At 51.0% G+C, this 22324-nt stretch overlaps 1 protein-coding gene across 1 annotated transcript in view; it reads right to left on the minus strand.

Annotated features, from left to right (window-relative positions):
- Window positions 1–22324, minus strand: part of LOC122460470 — a 172629-nt gene that overhangs the window by 133074 nt on the left and 17231 nt on the right. The window lies entirely within an intron of this gene.

Below are 22324 nucleotides of genomic sequence, written 5' to 3' on the forward strand. Positions count from 1 at the left end.
AGCCCACTTCTCTCCCGGAGCAAGGCAGAGAACCCAGGAGTCCTGGCTCCAGCCCCCGATCTACCCACTAGAGCCCACTTCTCTCCCGGAGCAAGGCAGAGAACCCAGGAGTCCTGGCTCCAGCCCCCGATCTACCCACTAGACCCCACTTCTCTCCCGGAGCAAGGCAGAGAACCCAGGAGTCCTGGCTCCAGCCCCCGATCTACCCACTAGAGCCCACTTCTCTCCCGGAGCAAGGCAGAGAACCCAGGAGTCCTGGCTCCAGCCCCCGATCTACCCACTAGACCCCACTTCTCTCCCGGAGCAAGGGAGAGAACCCAGGAGTCCTGGCTCCAGCCCCCGATCTACCCACTAGACCCCACTTCTCTCCCGGAGCAAGGCAGAGAACCCAGGAGTCCTGGCTCCAGCCCCCGATCTACCCACTAGAGCCCACTTCTCTCCCGGAGCAAGGCAGAGAACCCAGGAGTCCTGGCTCCAGCCCCCGATCTACCCACTAGAGCCCACTTCTCTCCCGGAGCAAGGCAGAGAACCCAGGAGTCCTGGCTCCAGCCCCCGATCTACCCACTAGACCCCACTTCTCTCCCGGAGCAAGGCAGAGAACCCAGGAGTCCTGGCTCCAGCCCCCGATCTACCCACTAGAGCCCACTTCTCTCCCGGAGCAAGGCAGAGAACCCAGGAGTCCTGGCTCCAGCCCCCGATCTACCCACTAGACCCCACTTCTCTCCCGGAGCAAGGCAGAGAACCCAGGAGTCCTGGCTCCAGCCCCCGATCTACCCACTAGACCCCACTTCTCTCCCGGAGCAAGGCAGAGAACCCAGGAGTCCTGGCTCCAGCCCCCGATCTACCCACTAGAGCCCACTTCTCTCCCGGAGCAAGGGAGAGAACCCAGGAGTCCTGGCTCCAGCCCCCGATCTACCCACTAGAGCCCACTTCTCTCCCGGAGCAAGGCAGAGAACCCAGGAGTCCTGGCTCCAGCCCCCGATCTACCCACTAGACCCCACTTCTCTCCCGGAGCAAGGGAGAGAACCCAGGAGTCCTGGCTCCAGCCCCCGATCTTCCCACTAGAGCCCACTTCTCTCCCGGAGCAAGGCAGAGAACCCAGGAGTCCTGGCTCCAGCCCCCGATCTACCCACTAGAGCCCACTTCTCTCCCGGAGCAAGGGAGAGAACCCAGGAGTCCTGGCTCCAGCCCCCGATCTACCCACTAGAGCCCACTTCTCTCCCGGAGCAAGGCAGAGAACCCAGGAGTCCTGGCTCCAGCCCCCGATCTACCCACTAGACCCCACTTCTCTCCCGGAGCAAGGGAGAGAACCCAGGAGTCCTGGCTCCAGCCCCCGATCTACCCACTAGAGCCCACTTCTCTCCCGGAGCAAGGCAGAGAACCCAGGAGTCCTGGCTCCAGCCCCCGATCTACCCACTAGACCCCACTTCTCTCCCGGAGCAAGGCAGAGAACCCAGGAGTCCTGGCTCCAGCCCCCGATCTACCCACTAGAGCCCACTTCTCTCCCGGAGCAAGGCAGAGAACCCAGGAGTCCTGGCTCCAGCCCCCGATCTACCCACTAGAGCCCACTTCTCTCCCGGAGCAAGGCAGAGAACCCAGGAGTCCTGGCTCCAGCCCCCGATCTACCCACTAGACCCCACTTCTCTCCCGGAGCAAGGGAGAGAACCCAGGAGTCCTGGCTCCAGCCCCCGATCTACCCACTAGACCCCACTTCTCTCCCGGAGCAAGGGAGAGAACCCAGGAGTCCTGGCTCCAGCCCCCGATCTACCCACTAGAGCCCACTTCTCTCCCGGAGCAAGGCAGAGAACCCAGGAGTCCTGGCTCCAGCCCCCGATCTACCCACTAGACCCCACTTCTCTCCCGGAGCAAGGCAGAGAACCCAGGAGTCCTGGCTCCAGCCCCCGATCTACCCACTAGACCCCACTTCTCTCCCGGAGCAAGGCAGAGAACCCAGGAGTCCTGGCTCCAGCCCCCGATCTACCCACTAGAGCCCACTTCTCTCCCGGAGCAAGGCAGAGAACCCAGGAGTCCTGGCTCCAGCCCCCGATCTACCCACTAGACCCCACTTCTCTCCCGGAGCAAGGCAGAGAACCCAGGAGTCCTGGCTCCAGCCCCCGATCTACCCACTAGACCCCACTTCTCTCCCGGAGCAAGGGAGAGAACCCAGGAGTCCTGGCTCCAGCCCCCGATCTACCCACTAGAGCCCACTTCTCTCCCGGAGCAAGGCAGAGAACCCAGGAGTCCTGGCTCCAGCCCCCGATCTACCCACTAGACCCCACTTCTCTCCCGGAGCAAGGGAGAGAACCCAGGAGTCCTGGCTCCAGCCCCCGATCTACCCACTAGACCCCACTTCTCTCCCGGAGCAAGGGAGAGAACCCAGGAGTCCTGGCTCCAGCCCCCGATCTACCCACTAGAGCCCACTTCTCTCCCGGAGCAAGGCAGAGAACCCAGGAGTCCTGGCTCCAGCCCCCGATCTACCCACTAGAGCCCACTTCTCTCCCGGAGCAAGGCAGAGAACCCAGGAGTCCTGGCTCCAGCCCCCGATCTACCCACTAGACCCCACTTCTCTCCCGGAGCAAGGCAGAGAACCCAGGAGTCCTGGCTCCAGCCCCCGATCTACCCACTAGACCCCACTTCTCTCCCGGAGCAAGGCAGAGAACCCAGGAGTCCTGGCTCCAGCCCCCGATCTACCCACTAGAGCCCACTTCTCTCCCGGAGCAAGGGAGAGAACCCAGGAGTCCTGGCTCCAGCCCCCGATCTACCCACTAGAGCCCACTTCTCTCCCGGAGCAAGGGAGAGAACCCAGGTGTCCTGGCTCCAGCCCCCAATCTACCCACTAGAGCCCACTTCTCTCCCGGAGCAAGGCAGAGAACCCAGGAGTCCTGGCTCCAGCCCCCGATCTACCCACTAGACCCCACTTCTCTCCCGGAGCAAGGGAGAGAACCCAGGAGTCCTGGCTCCAGCCCCCGATCTACCCACTAGAGCCCACTTCTCTCCCGGAGCAAGGGAGAGAACCCAGGAGTCCTGGCTCCAGCCCCCGATCTACCCACTAGAGCCCACTTCTCTCCCGGAGCAAGGGAGAGAACCCAGGAGTCCTGGCTCCAGCCCCCGATCTACCCACTAGAGCCCACTTCTCTCCCGGAGCAAGGGAGAGAACCCAGGAGTCCTGGCTCCAGCCCCCGATCTACGCACAGGCAGACGATGACCTAACCGCTTTATTTTCTTTGCTCTTGCAAGTCACTCAGCTGCTTACATCATTTCTGGGAACTATTTTTGGTTAGTCTCCTCCTCTTGCGGGGAGAGGAGGTACCAAAGCTCTGGGGCCTGTGAAGTTTGCCCCATGCTGCAGTGCACTCACTGTGGGTGTTAGTATCACTGGGCTTTGGATACTGCCCTGCGCCGGTCTCTCCTGGTCTGGGGAGCCAGGCTAATGGGAAACTTCCCCATCTGGGATGCTTCCAAGGCTGATTCCCCACTCTGACACTTCAAGTGCAGAAGGTGGGGATCCACAAGGTCTCTAAAATTTAATACTGGCCACTCCAGGCTTGTATTAAGCTCCCATGGTTACAGATCCCCCTGGCCTTGGGTTGGTAAATTCTGCCACCACCCAAGTGCAGAACCCCTTTGAGATCCCAGGAAAGCGCACTTGGCAATTCCTTCCTCTGGGGTACCCCCAAGCTCTTTCACCCCTGCCTCTGGGAAGAGCTGAGAAAAGGAAAAGGAAAAAAAATCAGCTGTTGCCACCAACTAACTGAAAAACATGTGCAAAGACCTCTTAAGACACAGAAATCCAAGCATGTTCTTAAAAAAGATAAATTTTATTAAGAAAGAAAGAAAGAACACGTGGAAAATCAGGCTGTTGCTAGATATTAAATGAGCAACTGCAAGGATTAAGCACCAAGAATGGTGTTCTTGGGGTCCAGCTTAAAGGTTACAAAAACACCCGTGGTTAGCACACAGGAATCCACAAGCCCAAAATAAAGAGATAAACCTGATCACAACTAAACTAAACATTTCCTGTTCTACTTGCATATCTGTGGTTCCAAATGACTGATTTCTAGGTATGATGCTGATGATTTTTCATACCTGGTCCAAGCTTTACAGCATACCCTGCTGCTCTCTGTGTCTCTCCAGGTGAGAGAACAACAACAACACAGACAAAAAGAACAAGAGTACTTGTGGCACCTTAGAGACTAACACATTTATTTGAGCATAAGCTTTCGTGGGCTACAGCCCATTTCATCCGATGCATGCAGTGGAAAATACAGTAGGACAATTTTATATACACAGAGAATATGAAACAATGGGTGTTGCCATACACACTATAACGAGAGTGATCAGGTAAGGTGAGCTATTACCAGCAGGAGAGAAGGGGGAAAAAAAACCAAAACCCTTTTCTAGTGATAATCAAGGTGGGCCATTTCCAGCAGTTGACAAGAACCTGTGAGGAACAGTAGGGGGGAAAAATAAGCATAGGGAAACAGTTTTACTTTGTGTAATGACTCAACCACTCCCAGTCTTTATTCAAGCCTAATTTAATGGTATCCAGTTTGCAAATTAATTCCAATTCAGCAGTCTCTCATTGGAGTCTGTTCTTGAAGTTTTTTGTTTTAATATTGCAACTTTTAGGTCTGTAATCAAGTGAGCAGAGAGATTGAAGTGTTCTCCGACTGGTTTTTGAATGTTATAATTCTTGACATCTTAATTGTGTCCATTTATTCTTTTACATAGACAGTTTGTCCAATGTACATGGCAGAGGGGCATTGCTGTCACATGATGGTTTATATCATCTTCAGGTTGGGGAGCTGTATGTAAGCAAGGACTGGCCTGTCTCCCAAGATCTGTGAGAGTGATGGGTCGTCCTTCAGGATAGGTTGTAGATCCTTGATGATGCGCTGGAGAGGTTTTAGCTGGGGGCTGGAGGTGACAGCTTGTGGCGTTGTGTTACTTTTTTTGTTGGGCCTGTCCTGTAGTAGGTGTCTTCTGCGTACTCTTCTGGCTCTGTCAATCTTTTTCTTCCCTTCAGCAGGTGGGTATTGTAGTTGTAAGAACGCTTGATAGAGATCTTGTAGGTGTTTGTCTCTGTCTGAGGATTTGGAGCAAATGCGGTTATATCGTAGAGCTTGGCTGTAGACAATGGATTGTGTGGTGTGGTGTGGTCTGGATGAAACTGGAGCATGTAGGTAAGTCAGTAGGTCAGTAGGTTTCTGATATAGGGTGGTGTTTATGTGACCATCACTTATTAGCCTTGTAATGTCCAGGAAGTGGATCTTTTGTGTGGACTGGTCCAGACTGAGGTTGATGATGGGATGGAAATTGTTGAAATCATGGTGGAATTCATCAAGGGCTTCTTTTCCGTGGGTCCAGATGATGAAGATGTCAAGTAGAGTAGGGGCGTTAGGGGACGAGAGCTGAGGAAGTGTTGGTCTAAGTCAGCCATAAAAATGTTGGCATACTGTGGGGCCATGCGGTTACCCATAGCAGTGCCACTGATTTGAAGGTATACATTGTCCCCAAATATGAAATAGCTATGGGTGAGGACAAAGTCACAAAGTTCATCCACCAGGTTTGCAATGACATTATCAGGGATACTGTTCCTGATGGCTTGTAGTCCATCTTTGTGTGGAATGTTGTTCTACATCCATAGTGGCTAGGATGGTGTTTTCAGGAAGATCACCGATGGATTGTAGTTTCCTCAGGAAGTCAGTGGTGTCTTGAAGATAGCGAGGAGTGCTGGTTGCATAGGGCCTGAGGAGGGAGTCTACATAGCCAGACAATCCTGCTGTCAGGGTGACAATGTCTGAGATGATGGGGCGTCCAGGATTTCCAGGTTTATGGATCTTGGGTAGCAGATAGAATACCCCTAGTCAGGGCTCTAGGGGTGTGCCTGTGTGGATTTGCTTTTGTGCTTTTTCAAGGAGTTTCTTGAGTAGATGGTGTAGTTTCTTTTGGTAACCCTCACTGGGCTCAGAGGGTAATGGCTTGTAGAAAGTGGTGTTGGAGAGCTGCCTAGCAGCCTCTTGTTCATACTCCGACCAATTCATGATGATGACAGCACCTCCTTTGCAGGCTTTTTGATTATGATGTCAGAGTTGTTTCCGAGGCTGTGGATGGCATTGTGTTCTGCACGGCTGAGGTTATGGGACAAGTGATGCTACTTTTCCACAATTTCAGCCCGTGCACATCGGTGGAAACACTGAATTTCGGTCTGGGAATGTCCCACAACAGCATTTCTAATGGGAAGCTGGCTGCAGAACAATTAACTACAGAGAGCTCCTACGGAGGCGGGGTGGGAATTCAAGTCTCTGTATTCTGTCAGTGTAGCTAGAGTGTCAAGGTTCCTTCCCCACTCTGAACTCTAGGGTACAGATGTGGGGACCTGCATGAAAGACGCCTTTTACCAGCTTAGGTTAAAAACTTCCCCAAGGTACAAACTTTGCCTTTTCCTTAAACTGTATTCTGCCACCACCAAACGTGTTAAACAAAGAACAGGGAAAGAGCCCACTTGGAGATGTCTTCCCCCAAAATATCCCCCCAAGCCCGACACCCACTTTCGTAGGGGAAGGCTTGATAAAAATCGTCACCAATTTGTACAGATGAACACAGACCCAAACGCTTGGATCTAAAGAACAATGAAAAAACAATCAGATTCTTAAAAGAATAATTTTAATTAAAGAAAAGGTAAAAGAATCACCTCTGTAAAATCAGGATGGTAAATACCTTACAGGGTAATCAGATTGAAAACATAGAGAATCCCTCTAGGCAAAACCTTAAGTTACAAAAAGACACAAAAACAAGAATATACATTCCATTCAGCACAGGCTATTTTCCAGCCATGAAACAAAAGGAAATCTAACGCATTTCTAGCTAGATTACTTACTAACTTTTTACAGGAGTTCTGAGCTGCATTCCTGATCTGTTCTCTGCAAAAGCATCACACAGACAGACAGACCCTTTCTTCCCCCCTCTCCAGCTTTGAAAGTATCTTGTCTCTTCATTGGTCATTTTGGTCAGGTGCCAGCGAGGTTATCTTAGTTTCTTACTCTTTACAGGTGAAAGGGTTTTGCCTCTGGCCAGGAGGGATTTTATAGCACTGTATTTAGAAAGGTGGTTACCCTTCCCTTTATATTAATGACATAGTGTAATGGGAAATCCCCTCCAGTCACTGTAGCGACTTTCTACTCCAAAGTGCTATAGGAGCTTTTTAAGTGTAGACGGCCTAAGTGTGAGACCAGATCTATCTCCAGTTGGCACCATGGATGCTCAGGCACTAAGACTACAGCAATGACAACAGTTCAATGTTTCCATAGGTGCCAGGATTCAAACCTAGATGGGAAGGCCCCAAGGGGTTTCTAGTCCATCCCCTTAACCACTCAGCCACAAGTACCTGATGGACATTTGCCTCACTACACTATGATTCTCTTCTCACTGAATTATCACTTCAAATTGTTTGCTCAGACCAGCCTCCCCAGCACACTCACTGCTGTGCGGGGCAGTAAGTGTGTCCATTGCTGGACAGCAGGAATTCCTGTCCATTTCCCTTCCGTCTGGAGCATGATTAGAGTGTGTTTGTGTTAATGACATTACTGTAGATCATTGTTCATTCCCCACCTTGACAATTCAGACAGTCCCTTTCCCATTCAGATCTCCAGCATATCATTCCAATAGCAGGGGTCAGGTTTTCTCTGGGGCACTGACATTTTTCAGGGGGTTGGTGAGTGAACTCAGCCTTGCATTCCATCCTTGATCTTTCATGGACTAACAACAGCAGCATAAAGAAAGAGCCGAGCCGATATCTCAGTGTTAGGGCTGAAAGTGGCCAGGTCCCCTGTTTGACCTTTGCTATTGCAGGAGAGAAGGCGTCAAAGGAATTGAATGCCCTGGCTCAGACAAGAGACACAGGGAGGATTTGCTGCTCCTGGATCATCCGTGCAAAGGAAATTGTGTCTCTGTGTGAAATTGAGGAGGGAAATGAAACATCCCCATGGTAGCACAACGCCCAAAGGCATATGGGTGAAGGCCCAGGCTGAGAAATGATTTAACAGGGGTTTGTATCAATGTATTGCCATTTAAAAACTATGGCTAAAAGGCAGCCATTGTTGTTAGTACTTGAACGTATGTAGGGACACCCCAGTGGGTATCAACTCCATTGCATTAACCAGGGGCAGGCGATTATTTTCATCAAGATCCATATTTCTTGGTCAAGGTATAGTCAAGGTCTGGACTCCAGAGAAAAGAATGCACTAATGGTAATGAGATGTGTATAGAAAGATGTTGCAATCACAATGGGCATAATGATTATGATTTTGTTGTGTTCATTCCTTAGATCTTAGATCCTTAGACCGCCTTGCCCTTTAGGCTTGCAGTTTACCAAGGGTAAAACTAAACATCTGTTCAGATACAAGGGCATGTTTCTGTTCATTCCTGCTAGCTACACAGGGGTTTGATGTTGCTGCTTTCAATCCCCCGGCTCTGCCAGGATAAGGAGCAATTCGGGCCATCACTGAACTAAAGGAGGGAGATGATTTTCTGACAGGGAGGGATGCCTCCTCTTAAAGGTGTTTGGTAGGCAGCCCTCCTTCCCAGGTCTGTCCCGACAACAAGCAGTTGAAAAGGGACCCTTCCCAGCCCTCCTCATCCTGGTGAAAATGAGCGAGTGAGTGAGTATGGGGGAGAGTGAGCGACGGAGGGGAGGGAGATGGTGTGAGCGGGCCGGGATCTCAGCGAAGGGACGGGGCAAGGGTGTTCAGTTTTGTTGGGTCAGTAAGTTGGCAACCCTAGATCCAGGGGAAACAACTCCAACCTCCAAAGAGGCTGGGCGGGGGCAGGACATCAGCTTGGAGGGGAGGGGTGGGTGGGGCAGCGACATCACAAAGGCCTTTTGCAGGACCTCAGCCCATTGGGCAAAGGTGGTGGGGAGGGGGTGACCTCACAGAGAGACCCCGACATCAGCCGGGCAGGACAGAGGTGCAGGGCCAGGGCAGTCTCTGAGACCCCCTCGGCTTTGCTGCCACACGTCTCGTTCTCGAGGTCTCTCCTCGAGGACAGGGAGAGAATTAGGATTCACGTCTGTGAGCATGAGGAGGAGCCTCTGTGGAGTTTTCTCCTTTCCTACCACTGATTGTGCCAGAAAACGAACTTCCCTTTGACAAGGTAAGAGGCTCAGAGAGGTTTGGAACCTGTTCGGTCTGATCCACCTGGTGCAGGCATTATTCTCGGACCTTGGGGTTTATCCTTTTTGGTTTCCCTTTTCCTCTTTCCTCCCTCCTTTCTCTTCTTCTCTTGCTTCTTTTTTCCCTTTTCCCAGCTTCCCTCTCTCTATCAAGGAGGGGTGTGTGTGGAGTGTGGGCGAGGGGGGGGGCTTGCTCTCATTGCGGGAGGTCCTCACAAAGAAGTGGGTCTGGATCTGAGAGTGATTCCCTCTGGGGATGGTCATGGGGCAGAGGGTTGGGGTGTGGGGTGGGGTTGAGGATGAGGGGCTCAGGGCTGGAGTGGAGGGTTGGGGTACAGGAGGGGTGAAGGTTCTGACTGGGGGTGTGGAGTTTAGGGTGGGGTTGGAGATGAGGGCTTTGGGGTGCAGGTTGCCCCAGGGAGAGAGGACCCCCCACACCCTCTCTCACCACAGCAGCTCAGGGCCACGTGAGAGGCACCTCTCTCCTGGCCACAGCACCTCCTGTGGGGCTGGGTTGGGACTGGGGGAGGGGACAGGATTTATTTTTCCTAAGTCAAAAGGGGGAAGGGAAGTTAGTTATGCTTCATTTTTAACTTTATAAACTTAGGTCCAGTCTAATCTACAAGACACTATGGTAATAAAAAAGAAAAGGAGTACTTTGTGGCACCTTAGAGACTAACAAATTTATTTGAGCATAAGCTTTTGTGAGCTACAGCAGCCGATGAAGTGAGCTGTAGCTCACGAAAGCTTATGCTCAAGTAAATTTGTTAGTCTCTAAGGTGCCACAAGTACTCCTTTTCTTTTTTGTGAATACAGACTAACACGGCTGCTACTCTGAAACCTATGGTAATAAGACACCACATCATGTGGTGAGCTCACAAGAGCAGAGGGTGTGAGAACTACAGCAAGTGAGAGGGCAAGGGATGTATAGTCAGATTGTTTCAAATGCTGCATTCATTGGGTGACATTTAACAGCAACGCTTAGCTAACATCATGGAGAAAGGAATTCTCTGCTAAAGATTCAACATGCCCCTTTGGCCAACTCCACCCGTTCCCTGAACGGGGTGTGCTCAGAACAACCCCTCCCCACCTGCGACACACACACACACACACACACAAGCCCACAGCTGGGTGCCCAACACAAAGCAAGGGAGGGGCTTGTTTGGTTTGTTTTACTTTTTACTTTGCAAAAGGTTTTTTCAAAAGCATTTCCTGCCCCTGTTCCCCATGGGAAGGAAGCAGATGGTTGTGGGGAAGGGAATCTGAGAGTGGTGGAGCCAGGAACTTGGGGAGAGGCCAAGGGAGGGGAGTGGCTGAGGGGGTGAAGGGGTAGCTGATGGGGAGGGAGGCTAAAGGGGGACAGGTGGGGCAGCTGGGTCAGGAGTTTGGGCGGAAGGCTGAAGGAGGGCAGTGTGGTGTTTGGGGGGAGACTGAAAGGGCATCTGGGGAGGAGCATGGGGGGCAGGGGAAGGTTGAGGGGGGCGATGAGGGGAAGGGGACATATGGGGGAGACTGAAGGGGCAATGGGGTGAAGGGAGTTAGGGGTATTGGGGGGAAGTGGGAGGAGGCTGAAGGGGCAATGGGGGGAGGTTGGGGGAGGCTGAGGAGGGTAATGGGGGGATGAAGGTTATCGGGGTGGTGTGAGGAAGGGAACAGTTGGGGGAGGCTGAAGGGGTGGGGGAAGTTGGGGGAGGATGAAGGGGGCAAAAGGGGAAGGGGACATTTGGGGGGAGGCTGAAGGGGCGATGAGGTGAAGGGAGCCAGGGGCAGAGCCGCAGGAGGGGAGGAGGAAGAGCAGCTCCCCTGGTATCAGAAGCTGCTTCCTGTTAGAACTTGCTACTTCACTTTTCCTGAGCAGGGTCCTGTGATCAAAAGGTTCAACAGAACTAGATAGATTCATGGCGGCTAGGTCCATCAATGGCCAATAGTTGGAGAACACTTCAATCTCTCTAGTCACTCGATTACACTCCTAACAGTCACAATATTATAACAAAAAAACTTCAAAAACAGGCTCCAACGAGAGACTGCAGAATTGGAATTAATTTGTAAACTGGACACCATTAACTTAGGCTTGAATAAAGACTGGGAGTGGATGTGTCATTACACAAAGTAAAATTATTTCCCCATGTTTATTTTTCCTCCCTACTGTTCCTCACAAGTTCTTGTCAACTGCTGGAAATGGCCCACCTTAATTATCACTACAAAAGGTTTTGGTTTTTTTTCCTCTCCTGCTGGTAATAGCTCACCTTACCTGATCACTCTCCTCACAGTGTGTCTGGTAACACCCATTGTTTCGTGTTCTCTGTGTATATAAATCTCCCCACTGTGTTTTCCACTGAATGCATCCAATGAAGTGAGCTGTAGCTCAGGAAAGCTTATGCTCAAATAAATTTGTTAGTCTCTAAGGTGCCTCGTTTTTCTTTAGGCGTAAGTTGTGGCATTGACTGATCTAGTGACATTTTGTATTTTCATTTTTATTTAAAAATACAGATCGAGCCCTTCCGCCCAGGGCCTTGGAAATCACTGGGCCCCTGGGCAATGGACCCCTTGGCCCCACATCCCTGCTGGAGGTCAGGGAGTGAGGTTACAAAACATGAAATAAGAGACAGATCCCCCCCCGACCAGACCCAGGGAGCCCAGCACACTCGGACCCCCGAGGAGCCAGGTGGAGCGAGCCCGGGGCCCAGCTGGGCAGCAGGAGGGAATTGCATTCGCTGACTCACCAGCCCCCCGGGCCTTGTCTGCTGCCGCTGGGGCCCCCCGAGCCCTGGCTGCGGGAGCGGGAGGGACATTCCTGCTGCCCTCAGCCCCTGAGAGACTCTTCCCGTGCAGAGACCCCACCCAGTCCAGCCCCCCAACTAGGACCCCAAGTCCTGCTCCCGGCAGTGCCCCATGTGGAGAAAAGGGGAGACCTGCCCCTCCAGGGAGCTGTTCCCGGTGCAGCCTGTGTGGGGCAGGGAGGCCCAGGCTGCTCCCAGCGGGGGGGCTGCGAGTCCCGACCTCAGGCAGAGGGAAGCTGCTGCAGCTTCCTGGGTTTGCAGGGGGTTGGGGGGGCAGCGACATGTCGGGGCGGGAGCTGGAATGGGGCTGAAGAGGGGTAGGGGGCTCTGAGCCAGAGAGCATTGGGGGGGGACCAGGGATGTGGGAGGGGACAGGAGGGAGGTGACTAGGGATGTGGGAAGGGGCAGGAATTGAGGAACAGGAATGCAGGGGATGGGGGGGGACCAGGGATGTGGAGGGGGCGGGGGGGACTGTGGGGATGTGGGAGGCGGCAGGAGGGGGAACAGGGATGTGGAGGGGGAATGCAGGGGGTGGGAGGGGGCCACGGGGATCATAGAATCATAGAATATCAGGGTTGGAAGGGACCTTAGGAGGTCATCTAGTCCAACCCCCTGCTCAAAGCAGGACCAATCCCCAACTAAATCATCCCAGACAGGGCTTTGTCAAGCCTGACCTTAAAAATTTCTAAGGAAGGAGATTCCACCACCTCCCTAGGTAACCCATTCCAGTGCTTCACCACCCTCCTAGTGAAAATTTTTTTCCTAATATCCAACCTAAACCTCCCCCACTGCAACTTGAGACCATTATTCCTCGTTCTGCCATCCTCTTTGGAACCCCCTTTCAGGTAGTTGAAAGCAGCTATCAAATTCCCCCTCATCCTTCTTTTCTGCAGACTAAACAATCCCAGTTCCTTCAGTCTCTCCTCATAAGTCATGTGTTCCAGTCCCCTAATCATTTTTGTTGCCTTCCACTGGACTTTTTCTGATTTTTCCACATCCTTCTTGTGGTGTGGGGCCCAAAACTGGACACAGTACTCCAGGTGAGGCCTAACCAATGTCGAATAGAGGGGAACGATCACATCCCTCGATCTGTTGTCAATGCCCCTACTTATACATCCCAAAATGCCATTGGCCTTCTTGGCAACAAGGGCACACTGTTGACTCATATCCAGCTTCTCGTCCACTGTAACTCCTAGGACCTTTTCTGCAGAACTCGTGCCTAGCCATTCGGTCCCTAGTCTGTAGCAGTGCATGGGATTCTTCCGTCCCAAGTGCAGGATTCTGCCCTTGTCCTTGTTGAACCTCATCAGATTTCTTTTGGCCCTATCCTCTAATTTATCTAGGTCCCTCTGTATCCTATCCCTACCCTCCAGCATATCTATCTCTCCTCCCAGTTTAGTGTCATCTGCAAACTTGCTGAGGGTGCAATCAACATCATCCTCCAGATCATTAATGAAGGTATTGAACAAAACCAGCCTGAGGACCGACCCTTGGGGCACTCCACTTGATACTGGCTGCCAACTAGACATGGAGCCATTGATCACTACCTGTTGAGCCTGACCTTCTAGCCAGCTTTCTATCCACCTTATCATCCATTCATCCAGCCCATACTTTTTTAACTTGCTGGCAAGAATACTGTGGGAGACTGTGTCAAAGGGTTTGCTAAAGTCAAGGAACAACATGTCCACTGCTTTCCCCTCATCCACAGAGCCAGTTATCTTGTCATAGAAGGCAATTAGATTAGTCAGGCATGAGTCGCCCTTGGTGAATCCATGCTGACTGTTTCTGATCACTTTCCTCTCCTCTAAATGCTTCAGAATTGATTCCTTGAGGACCTGCTCCATCACTTTTCCAGGAACTGAAGTGAGGCTGACTGGCCTGTAGTTCTCAGGATCCTCCTCCTTCCCTTTTTTAAAGATGGGCACTACATTAGCCTTTTTCTAGTCGTCCGGGACCTCCCCCAATCGCCATGAGTTTTCAAAGATAATGGCCAATGGCTCTGCAAACACATCTGCCAGCTCCTTTAGCACTCTCGGATGCAACACATCTGGTCCCATGGACTTGTGCTCATCCAGGTTTTCTAAATAGTCCTGAACCACTTCTTTCTCCACAGAGGGCTGGTCACTTCCTCCCCATGCTGTGCTGCCCAGTGCAGTAGTCTGGGACCTGACCTTGTTCGTGAAGATAGAGGCAAAAAAAGCATTGAGTACATTAGCTTTTTCCACATTCTCTGTCACTAGGTTGCCTCCCTCATTCAGTAAGGGGACCACACTTTCCTTGACTTTCTTCTTGTTGCTAACATACCTGAAGAAACCCTTCTTGTTACTCTTAACATCTCTTGCTAGCTGCAACTCCAAGTGTGATTTGGCCTTCCTGATTTCACTCCTGCATGCCCGAGCTATATTTTTATACTCTTCCCTGGTCATTTGTCCAATTTTCCACTTCTTGTAAGCTTCTTTTTTGTGTTTAAGATCAGCAAGGATTTCGCTGTTAAACCAAGCTGGTCGCCTGCCATATTTACTATTCTTTCTACACATCAGGATGGTTTGTCCCTGTAACCTCAATAAGGATTCTTTAAAATACAGCCAGCTCTCCTGGACTCCTTTCCCACTCATATTAGCCTCCCGGGGATCCTGCCCATCTGTTCCCTGAGGGAATTAGTCTGCTTTTCTCAAGTCCAGGGTACATAATTTGCTATTCTCCTTTCTTCCTTTAGTGAGGATCCTGAACTCAACCATCTCATGGTCACTGCTGCCTAGGTTGCCACCCACTTCTACTCCCCCTACCAATTCTTCCCTGTTTGTGAGCAGCAGGTCAAGAAGAGCTCTGCCCCTAGTTGGTTCCTCCAGCACTTGCACCAGGAAATTGTCCCCTACACTTCCAAAAACTTCCTGGATTGTCTGTGCACCGCTGTATTGCTCTCCCAGCAGATACCAGGGTGATTGAAGTCTCCCATGAGAACCAGGGCCAGCGATCTAGTAACTTCCGTTAGTTGCCGGAAGAAAGCCTTGTCCACCTCATCCCCCTGGTCCGGTGGTCTATAGCAGACTCCCACCACGACATCACCCTTGTTGCTCACGCTTCTAATCTTAATCCAGAGACTCTCAGGTTTTTCTGCAGTTTCATACCAGAGCTCTGAGCAGTCATACTGCTCTCTTACATACAGTGCAACTCCCCCACCTTTTCTGCCCTGCCTGTCATTCCTGAACAGTTTATATCCATCCATGACAGTACTCCAGTCATGTGAGTTACCCCACCAAAGTCTCTGTTATTCCAATCACATCATAATTCCTTGACTTTGCCAGGACTACCAGTTCTCCCTGCTTGTTTCCCAGGCTTCTTGCATTTGTGTATAGGCACTTGAGATAACTTGCTGTTTGTCCTGCTTTCTTAGGATGAGGCAGGAGCCCTCCCCTCTCGCGCTCTCCTGCTCATGCTTCCTCCCAGTATCCCACGTCCCCACTTACCTCAGGTCTTTGGTCTCCTTCCCCCGTTGAACCTAGTGTAAAGCCCTCCTCACTAGGTTAGCCAGCCTGCTTGCGAAGATGCTCTTCCCTCTCTTCATTAGGTGGAGCCCGTCTCTGCCTAGCACTCCTCCTTCTTGAAACACCATCCCATGGTGAAAGAATCCAAAACCTTCTCTCTGACACCATCTTTGTAGCCATTCATTGACTTCCACGATTCGACAGTCTCTACCAAGGCCTTTTCCTTCCACGGGGAGGATGGACGAGAACACCACTTGCACCTCAAACTCCTTTATCCTTCTTCCCAGAGCCACGTAGTCTGCAGTGATCCACTCAAGGTCATTCTTGGCAGTATCATTGGTGCCCACATGGAGAAGCAGGAAGGGGTAGTGATCTGAGGGCTTGATGAGTCTCGGCAGTCTCTCCGTCACATCGTGAATCCTAGCTCCTGGCAAGCAGCAGACTTCTTGGTTTTCCCGGTCGGGGTGGCAGATAGATGACTCAGTCCCCCTGAGGAGAGAGTCCCTGACCACCACCACCCTCCTCCTTCTCTTGGGAGCAATGGTTGTGGAACCCTCAACCCTAGGACAGTGCATCTCATGCCTTCCAGTTGGTGAAGTCTCCTTCTGTTCCCTTCCCTCAGATGTATCTAGTCCAATCTCTGCATTAGTACCTGTGGAGAGAACATGAAAACAGTTGCTTACCTATATCTGCGTTGCTGGTACATGGACGCTCCCCTTTCTTCTTCTGGAGGTCACATGCTGCAAAATTTCTTCACCGTCCTTCTGTCCCCGCTGCGCAGCCTGCTCTGAATCTTCAGAACGTTGTGTCCGTAGAAGCCTATCCTGACATCTGTCCAGGAAATCTTCAGCTTCTTTTATGCAACGCAGGGTCAATACTTGTTTCTCCAGACCTTGAACCTTCTCTTCCAATATGGAGACCAGCTTGCACTTTTTACAGACAAAGTCGCTTCTGTCCTGTGGAAGAAAGACAAACATGGCAGATCCAGTGCAGGTCACAACAGCTGAACACTCCCCATCCATATTATCTTCCTTCTACGAGCTTCCTCAGGAGTTGTAGTAACTACTCCAAACAGCTGGCAAGATGTAAGCCTGAGTGGGCTCTCCCCAAGCAAACTCCCTCTGTTAGCTTCTCTGCTGTTTGCGGCTCAGCTGGTTTGCAGCTGACTGGCTTTTTGTAAAGTCAGGCGCACTCAAGGCTCACCTGGAACAAAGCACTCCCAATTCACACAATGTGGGATGTGGGGCCGCTGCAGGGAGGCTGGGGGGACACACAGGTATCGGGCAGGGGGAGAATTCGCGGGCTCAGGGGGAGCAGAGCTGGTCTAGAGAAAACTCCGAGTGTCTGATAAAGGGAAAGAAAGGGGGCTGTGGGGTGGCTGGAGGCAGAATATGGAGCAAGCGGAGACTGGCTGGGGAGGGCAGAGCCAGAGGGCAGAAGAAGGGAGGGGGATGGGCAGAGATACAATGGCAGCTCTCCCAGCCCAAGGGGTAGGAGCAGCAGAGGGGGCTGCCCCACCCAATCACTTCCCCTAGAAATGGTCAAACAAGCATTGGGGTGCTGACTGTGTACCCCAGAGCTTACTGGCCTGAGCTGTTCTCCAGAAAGCCCACTTGTGCCTGCCAACTAATGAATCTCACCTCAGTGCAGAAAGCCATGGCGATATTTCTCTGTTCCTCCTCCTTCTCACTCTGGATGATGGTGATTGCCTCTCTGAAAACTGCAGGGAGCTGAGGGTTCTCAAACTCGATCATGGCTCTGGAACATGGAACAGAAAGTCCCATGTGATTATCAAGGGGGAGAGAGAGTTTCTCTCTAGTTGCTGGGCTGACCTGGCAACCTGGAACAGAGGAATATTTCACACGGAAATCCCATTCCCAAGAGAGACCCAATGAAGAGGAAACTTTGGGCTCCCACCTTGCAATCAGGCCAACACCCTGTGAGTAGTAATATCTGGAGGCTATCATGTTCCAACCCCGCTGAAACTGGATGCTGGCAAATTCCTTCCAGTATCCGGGCATGGAGAAAAGAGTCTTCACAGCTTCCACGGAGGGGCTAAAGACAAAAAAAAAAAACAACCTAGTGTCAAGCAATGAGATCATCCCCAAGCATGGCAAATCTGCACAAGTCCTGGGACACACAGCATGGTCAGCAGTAGCTAGCCTCCCCAAGGATAGATCCAGTGTGATACCCTGTCTACACTGCAGTTTCAGTGAGTTTGTAACCAGTTAGTGACACTGCAGCTTCTTAAGATGGTTGATGTCATCATTCACTATGTTGAATACTTGATACAGGATCTACAACCTATCCTAAAGGACGACCCATCACTCTCACAGATCTTGGGAGACAGGCCAGTCCTTGCTTACAGATAGCCCCCCAACCTGAAGCAAATACTCACCAGCAACCACACATCACTCAACAAAACACTAACCCAGGAACCTATCCTTGCAAGAAACCCCGTTGCCAACTCTGTCCACATATCTATTCAGGGGACACCATCATAGGGCCTAATCACATCAGCCACACTATCAGAGGCTCGTTCACCTGCACATCTACCAATGTGATATATGCCATCATGTGCCAGCAATGCCCCTCTGCCATGTACATTGGCCAAACTGCACAGTCTCTTCGTAAAAGAATGAATGGACACAAATCAGACGTCAAGAATTATAACATTCAAAAACCAGTTGGAGAACACTTCAATCTCTCTGGTCACTCGATCACAGACCTAAGAGTGGCTATCCTTCAACAAAAAAGCTTCAAAAACAGACTCCAATGAGAGACTGCTGAATTGGAATTAATTTGCAAACTGGATACAATTAACTTAGGCTTGAATAGAGACTGGGAATGGATGAGTCATTACACAAAGTAAAACTATTTCCCCATATTTATTCCACCCCCCCCCCCACCACTTTTCCTCACACGTTCTTGTCAACTGCTGGAAATGGCCCACCTTGATTATCACTACAAAAGGTTTTTTTTCTCTCCTGCTGGTAATAGCTCACCTTACCTGATCACTCTCTTTACAGTGTGTATGGTAACACCCATTGTTTCATGTTCTCTGTGTATATAAAATCTCCCCACTGTATTTTCCATTGAATGCATCTGATGAAGTGAGCTGTAGCTCACAAAACCTTATGCTTAAATAAATTTGTTAGTCGCTAAGGTGCCACAAGTACTCCTTTTCTTTTTGCTGATACTTTACTGTGATAGGTTACAGGACTCAAGTGGGCATGTGGGGCCAGATCCTTAGTTGGTGTAATTGAGCAAAGCTATATCAGTTTACGCCACCTGAGTTGTCTTCTGGCGCTCTGTTTTTCCCGTGTAGATGGAAGCCCCTAACTGTGCCCACAGAACCAGATGAACTGGTCCCTCTTCCTCCTGTCTGCCTGTGACGCTGACGTCCCACGGCGCCTGGCCCCATGTTCTGCCGGTGTGGCTCTGTCCGCGTTCGGGGACAGAGGCCCACAGATTTGCTCAGCAGGCACTGATAAAAGCACTGACACTTTGGCGGGTGGCACATGTGGATGGATGCACAAACATGACTGCTGCCTGAATGTGTAGAGAAAGCAGCTGGCCTGTGGACGGAGTTAGATAAGCGAGTGTGACTCACAAGAATGCACGGCTCTCAACCCTTTTCCCTCAAGAGAGACCTGCACCGAACTGAGCCTGGGCTAACTACAGCACCCGAACAACTGATGGCCATGAACAGACCCCATGTGTTTAGCAGAACAACTCTGTTCTTCCTTTTCCTTTCAGTCATTACCTTAGGGGGCTGAGGCAGCTGGATACCTCCTTGGGGCTGGATGTCTGCCTGCCATGTAGGTCCCTGGCAAGTGCAGATCCATCACATACTGCACTTGCCTGACGCAGAGGATGAGCATCTGGGGATACATTTCCAGGATGGCTTCTCGGTATCCCCATAGGAAAAGGACCTCGTAAATGGTCTTCATTGCCTGGAGGGGGGAAAGAATTTCACTCAACTATCCCAATCTGCCACCTGCCCCCATTGCCATTTGCTATTGTCCTTTTGTCATGTGTCATTTCCTCTCCAGCGTATTACAAAACAGTATTGGCTCCTGAGAGGGGTGGAGACATTTGGAGGCTCCTGAACCTTCACCCATTCCTGGAATGGAAGCAGGATGGAAAGATCAGAAGAATCTGGATGACGTTATTCCCCATTATTTCTCTTAATGGTGCAGACCCTGTGCTTTGGCTTTCCAGCCGTAACTAGAAGGGCTGGAACTATCCTGAGGAGATCCATTCTCATAGGCCCAGTGTTTCTGGCCCAGTCAAAAGTACTGGATTTCTCATGATCCCATGCTGGGAAGATTTCTAGCCACAGTTTACAGAGCCAGAAACCTGGACACTTCCAAGAGACACCCAAACTGCAGCTGCTCACTACAGGGCCATCTAGAGCAGAAGACAACTGAGCCAGCGTACCAGCAGATAAACCACTTAAGATCTGTAACTTTGACTTGTGGGAAACTTTATTGACACCTCTTTGTTTGATTGGAAGTGGCTAGGACAAACTAAGGCCTGGTCTACACTACAGAGTTAGGTCAACGCAAGGCCGCTCACCTTGCATCACCATAACTATGGAATTTCCTTCCCATCATCAGAACTGCCCCTTGCCTGATGTCATTGGAGTTACTATGGCTATTTGGGGGTGTAACTGAGACCCTGCGTTTGGTCAAGTTTCTCTTAGCAGCTCAATTCTACTGCAGTGTGGTTGACAGGGTCAGACAGTGAGTCAGAACATGCCCTGATCTGAGAAGATTCAGGAGCTTGGAAGAGGAGATTGTACAGCCCAATGTGACAGAGATGGAAGGGAAGTAGGATTGAAATCCCCCTCCTCCAGTCTTGCGGATCTAAGTCCTGCTGCTCCCCGCAGGCATCGGCAGGGGAAGACTGCAGATGGATCCAAAAGACTTCCAGTCATTTGATTTCCAGGTTTGATGAGGAAGGTTGGACGTGGTGGTCAAGCCCTAGGGACATTGAGAACTAGGTTGGACAAATCAAGAGCAAATGGCCTGGAAGCAAGATCTTCAGGAAGCTTGACTGAAATTTTGTGCCAACGTTACTGAGTTTCTATAGCTTCTGAGCATAGACCCTGGAAAGCATTGTGGCTGTTCCAAGAAATTCAGACCTGAAAGGTTTACAAATCAAACACTCAAATAAATATTAAAACCAACACTGTATTCCTCTGGGAACTGAATTGGGTAAGAAGTTCAATTTCTTTCATGCTGCTCTTCAATTTGCTCTCCAATGTGACACAAATTTGTCTATGGTCAGTGCACAATTGCATTGCAGAAGATGCCGAGGAAAGATGGACTTTTGACCTCTGGCTAGGGTCCAGTTGGGTTTTATGGCCCTTAGGCACATGGGGATTGTATTACAAACACCTCAGCTGGCTGACTCTTCAAAGTGATCAGCAATAACCCGCAAGACTCAGAGTTAACAATCTATTGAGATGAAAAGAGGCACTCACACCTCTCAGAGCTATTAATGCTGGCTGTCTGCTCACTGCACTGCATTTATGCTTTGGTCATGTGTGGATGATTTTTTTATTTTATTTTATTTTATTTTTTTTGCATCAATAAGGGCTGGAAATTTCTGTATTAAGAGATTTACCTCTGCCGCACAGTTCCATAAGGATGAGTGCATTTTGTCACCAATTCCTCAGCCATGGAATAACTGGGGATCTGACAACAGGTAACAATCCTGCACTGGTCTCCAGGGGATAGACAGATGGACCTCATGGGCCTTTTCCATCTCTGCCTTCTCTCCTGCAGTAAGGAGCAGCCAGACCTCATGAGTCAGGTATATTGGGTGAGCCCCAAAGTCATGTTTTGGCCCTGTCCTGGATCTGAGAGGAAGTGGGGTGACCCATAGAAATCAGGACAATGCTGGAATTCTCCAGAAAAGTGGCAGGTCTCCATCCCGTGGAGGGCAGGAGGAGGGGTTGGCTCCTCAGGGGCTGGGCCTGGCCATCTCCTCTGAGGAAGCATGGACAGCTCTCTGCACAGCAGGGAACTCCCTCCAACTGTGTGAGCCCCATGGACCCTTCCCAGCCTGTGGCCTGTCAGTAGGAGCAGGAAGAGAATGACTGGACTGAGGGGATAGCAGAGCAGCTCCCTACCTGTGCAATGAGAGAGTGTGAGCCACACAGGTTAGAACCACGTCCTGGGGGTGGGAGTGAGCCAACAAGCCCATGGCCCTGAGCGCTGCTTTTCTGGCTCTGGGATCACAGCTGTTGTCTAGCCAGATTAAGATGCCTCCCACGACGTCTCCAACCTGGAAGAATGCCAGAAAGTTGAGGGATGGATTTATCAATGAGTGGCCTCCTCCCAGGGAAGCCCTCCTGGCAGCCCTGCAAGCCGCCTCTGACCTCGGTTGCCCATTTTGGCTCCTCCCGAATCTCAAGAAAGAGGCATTGACAAGTCCAGGAACCCCAGTCTTCCTGAGGTCTGGGTTAGCACCTTCAAGCTCAAAAACACACACAAAACCTTAGAGTGGGCACAGCCCAAACTCCCCTGATGTCCCAGGGCCTTTCCTGCCATAGCAAATGGCTCTCAGCCCTGCTCTCAAGGGCTTCTCTCCAGGAGCCATTCCTCCATCTCTGCAACTTCCTTTTAGCTCTTTCTTGCACAATCAGTTCATCCAGACCAGTGGTTCTCAACCTAGTTTCCATTGTGGGGCACATCCAATCCTACCTGTTTGGCCCTGAGGATGTCCCAAGGGGCGCAGCACTGTGCTGACTGGGCCACAGGTTGAGAAGCATTGCTCCAGAACCAGCTGGTTCTACTGATGTATCCCAGAGCCCATCCCAGAGATGGCAGGCAGGACTAGTTGGGTGGGGATAGCCAGCTCCAGGCCCCAACCCA

The sequence above is a fragment of the Dermochelys coriacea genome, chromosome 5 (assembly GCF_009764565.3).
Source record: "Dermochelys coriacea isolate rDerCor1 chromosome 5, rDerCor1.pri.v4, whole genome shotgun sequence".
Lineage (NCBI taxonomy): Eukaryota > Metazoa > Chordata > Testudines > Dermochelyidae > Dermochelys > Dermochelys coriacea.